This window comes from Rhinichthys klamathensis, unplaced genomic scaffold (assembly GCF_029890125.1).
Source record: "Rhinichthys klamathensis goyatoka isolate OS25496 unplaced genomic scaffold, OSU_Roscu_1.1 h1tg000176l_1, whole genome shotgun sequence".
NCBI lineage: Eukaryota > Metazoa > Chordata > Actinopteri > Cypriniformes > Leuciscidae > Rhinichthys > Rhinichthys klamathensis.
Genome location: NW_026606705.1, coordinates 2,497,871 through 2,502,550, shown reverse-complemented (window position 1 = coordinate 2,502,550; position 4,680 = coordinate 2,497,871). Strand labels below are relative to the sequence as shown.

General features: G+C 40.0%; 1 long non-coding RNA gene across 1 annotated transcript; it reads right to left on the bottom strand.

Annotated features, from left to right (window-relative positions):
* Nucleotides 1-905: 905 nt before the first annotated feature.
* On the bottom strand, nucleotides 906-1,312 carry LOC130092444 (uncharacterized). Its single transcript, XR_008807927.1, has 3 exons — nucleotides 1,286-1,312; nucleotides 1,058-1,210; nucleotides 906-973 (listed from the first exon to the last, which is right to left on the bottom strand). It is a non-coding gene; the product is annotated as an uncharacterized LOC130092444 (long non-coding RNA).
* Between the last annotated feature and the right edge of the window lie 3,368 nt (nucleotides 1,313-4,680).

Genomic DNA, 4,680 nt, shown 5'->3' with positions numbered 1-4,680 from the left:
AAAATATTTCAAGAATTAGATGCTTTGTTTCCAATCAAGACTTAGAGAAACTTGTTAATGCTTTTATCATCAGCAGCGTGGATTATTGTAATGGACTCCTGTCTGGCCTTCCTAAAAAGACCATAAGACAGTTGCAGCTCATACAGAACGCAGCTGCCAGGATTCTGAGCTGGACCAGAAAATATGAACATATCACACCAGTCCTCAGGTCTTTACACTTGTCACAGCTGTATAGTGGAAAGGATCGAGGACTCAAGTGCAGGAAGAGGATTTAATAAAGTAAATATAAATACAAAAACTAACAAACCAAAACAGACAAAGAATAAACCAGGGGTGTATTCCAGAAAGCAGGTTATGTGACATACCCGGGTATGTTTAAGAGTAAGTAAGCGGATAACCTCAACTTTCGGTTCCAAAAACGGAGGTAACTTTCAGGGTATGTTAGTAGTCATAGCAACTCACTCTCTGAACTTAACCTGCTCCGGAGCAGGTTATGTTCCAGGGTTAGTTTGTTTCGGAGAGGTGACAGAGCATGGCGTCCCCTGACCATTTTAGTTACATATAGCACTACTTAATCTAACCCTACTTTATACAGTCACAATAATTTTAAATGTTTCTAATTATATAACTTTCAATTTCAGGGTTCCCAAATGTGATTGGGTGCATTGATGGAACCCACATTCACATGAAAGCTCCTTCCATCAATGAAGGAGACTATGTATATAGGAAGTCAATGCATAGCATCAATGTGCAGGTGACAATAGATTTTTTGGATGCTAAATGTTTGGGTGTTTAAACCATTAAATCACCCTCATTACTGCTCCCCACTAACTAGGTAATATGTGGCCAAGAGGAACCCCCAGAGAACCCAGTAGACCAAAGAGATGGCAGGGTGGTACAAGACATGATTTGCCAAAATCACTTTAATTAAAACCAGTTAACAGTCAAGTGTTGTTCATTGTTTCTTTATTTCCTGTAACAAAAGACATGTGTATTTATTGCTTTAGATTTCATTCAACAACAAATGACAGATTCATGTTCACATGCTGTTTCCCACCTTAAGCTGGTGCTCCAGCAATTCAATTTCAAGTCTGGCCTTTTTTAGGTTAAGCCTTTTCTCCTCCATTTGAAGCTGTATAAGGTCCATCTCCATGTCACTTTTTCTGATTTGCTTTTCAAGGTGGACCTTATACAGCTTTTTGGCAGGCAACTAGAAAGACTGAAAAAGTCTGTATTACAAACCAAATATTTAAATGAGGAAGGAGAACTGCAGAACATTTCTTACACTGCTAAGATTCTGTGTGGAGGTAGACGGACCCTCATCTGTATTAAAATCTCCTGCCATATTCTGTAAAATGACAATGACAATTTATTTATTCTCTTGTGTAAAAAAGGGGGAATGCATTCTATGCATCATACCTCTATGGGCCTCCCCACATTTTCTGTTTCTGTCACAGCAGAAGTGGTCTCTTCATCATCATCCTACAGTGAAAATAAGGAAGGATGCTTGGTCTAGCAAACAGAAACCTAAAGACAATAATCACTTACAACTGTGACAGAGTGTGGTGTTGCAGGAGGATCCAACAATGTGGCCATCAGCAACTGCAAGATAATTAAACCATGATAATCATGCATATTCAATTCTCAATGTATATTCTTAAGCAAATACAACTAATAAAGAAGGACATTAGGAGCATCTAAGTACTAGTAATACGATTACTGTATACAGCATATGCAGTCAAAGCAGCATGCACACTGCACAAGTGAATCAATGACTGTAAAATGAATTCAAAATGCCTTTTTAAAATGGTGACAGTGTTGATGATTTTATTTATTAAAACACTGACAAAAACAGTGTAAACATCAATAAATCATAAGTATTAATATGGTACACCTACATTTTACTAAGCCACTTGTCTTGGTAGCTGAGTCTGACGAACTGCCCCCTGGAATCCCATCGACCACAGGTCGCCCTTTATTAAGGGACAGTGCCAGCTCCTCAGCTCCCATCTTTCTATTGGCTACATAGAAAACTAAATTACATTTAATACTAAATTAGTATTAAATGTCAGTAACAAGTTTAGTAAGTTTAGAAAATATTACCTTGCTGGAGAATGTTTTTGTGTTTCATTTTGACTTGGCTCACACTTCTTCTGGCTCCAGAAGGATTACACCTGATAAAACTAGAAGCCAACATATAACTAGCCAATTATGTGCATTACTACTGTAATATTAAGAAATGTATGGAGGCCAACAAGTAAATACTTGTCTATTTTTACTACATGCCCCCAAATAATTTTTGCGTCACAAATTATAAATGGGGTAGGCTATTTTCCCCTTTCATTGTGACTCACAAAGGGAAAATACCCAATTTATAATTTTCTAAACTCAAGCATTTACTCTGTCCATTATTATTTGCCAAGCCAACTTTCTTTTGCTGATGCAGCAGTATTGCTTTTTTATTTATTATTTTTTTTATAATGGGCTTAGGCTATAGTCTTCATAAGCAAGCATTAAAACCTCCAACTCAGTTTCACCGAAGTATCGAATGTAGCTCGCTTTTTTTCTCCCTTGGTTTCCATGGTGACTCCTGAAATCGGCGATCCATTGAAAATGTCTTTATGTACTCGTCGTGCGCGCGCATTAACTCTGGGTTACCAATAGGAGGTTGATTAAACTAACTCAACATAGGTGTTTTGGAACCGACATACCCAGAGTAAGCAAGTTTGGGGTTAACCAACCAAGAGTTTAAGGTTTATCTGACGGTAAGTTAACCTTGCTTTCTGGAATACACCCCAGGTCCAGCAGGAAACACGAGGAACATGATAACAACGAACCAGCACAAGACTACAAACACAGGGAGACTAAATAGGGAAGCAAACAAGGAAGGTAACAAGAAAAACAGGTGAGACAAATTAACCAATAATCAGATAAAAAGGAAGGAGGAGTCAAGACAGAGACAGGAACATGTTGGGGTAGAAGGGAATGAGGTGGCAGACAAGGCAGCAAAAATGACTTTAAAAAGAGACATTGATTTAGCAGTTTGTATTGGGGTTGCTGAATGTACCGTAAAACTTCAAATAGTAGCCCGGGCTTTTATTTTCCCAAATCGTCGAACTGCACCGGCTTGTATTTGAGACAGGCGTCTATATGAGACAGGCCTTTATAATTTAGTGTTGAGATGTTGTTCATTGAGTGTATAGGCCTGTCTCTAATCTCTAAAAATCTCCAAATGCTCCACGTGAAACTGCGGTCTTCCGACCTTTTAGTATCGTGTCAATTGATTTTGATTAATATGCGTGAGGGAGAGAGAGAGCAAGACAGCGCTCGTGTTGTTTGAAGACGTGAGAGTGCGCGCGGGCGGCCGGGGCGCTCGCTCTCTCTCTCTCTCTGCTCGTAAGCCTGTCAAGCGCCCTGTCAAGCGCCGCAGTCATTCTATTCTACATCACTCATCGATCAAAAAAGGTTTTGGAGGGACAACAATTTGCTTTGGCGGCCGCCAAAAAGCGGACGATCTGACGGTTTTAGAGGATTAAATACAACCCGAAACTAAAAAAACAGACCCGGCCTCTATTTGAGACCGGCCTTTATTTACCCAAACCTGCAGCCACAGCAGGCGTGTAAAAGAGACAGGCGTCTATTTGGGACTCGGCTATTATTTGAAGTTTTACGGTAGATCTGTCATTAAAGTAAATACTATAGTAGTATGGCAGAGGCAGTGGGAAAAGGAAACAAAGGGCCGTCATTACTATGCAATACAAAACAAAGTAAAGACAGAGCAATGTTATTTGGGTAAATCCAGAAGACAATCTGTAATTATGACAAGACTAAGGCTGGGACACTGTGGACTTGCATGGGATCTAGCGAAGATGGGCAAACATGAGGATGGACTCTGTAGAACCTGCAATCAACAACAGACTGTTAATCATGTGTTTATGGTATGTCAACAGTATAAAGGGCAAAGAGAACAACTTTACTCTGTGGTATCAGGAGATGGAATACAGGCAGTGACACAGAGATATTTTGAATCCTCATGAGAATCAATCGAGGATAGTGGATGCAGTCATGGATTTTATATCTGCAACAGGATTAGCCCTCTGAGAATGATGGTGTCATAAAATGATAACCGAGATTGAACTGTGGGAGGCAGCAATGTGCCGAAAGGCATCTAGCCTGCCGGAAAGCTAGAAGAAGAAGAAGAAGACAGAGACAGGAACACAGAACACCACATGTGCTACATATGACAGGACAGACTTGTGACAACACTGGCTCCCAGTTACATTTAGGATTGATTTTAAAGTATTATTACTGGTATATAAATCATTCAATGGGTTAGGACCTCAATATATTGCAGATATGCTCACTGAATATAAACCTAACAGATCACTCAGATCATTAGGATCACATCAGCTAGAATTACCAAGGATTCACTCTAAGCATGGGGAGTCTGCTTTTAGCTATTATACCAGCCGCAGCTGGAACCAGCTTCCAGAGGAGATCAGATGTGCTCCTACAGTAGTCACATTTAAATCCAGACTCAAAACACATCTGTTTAGCTATGCATTTACTGAATGAGCACTGTGGGAGAGGCAGTGGCTGTGGGATTAACAGTCTGTTGTTGATTGCAGGTTCTACAGAGTCCATCCTCATGTTTGCCCATCTTCGCTAGATCCCATGCAA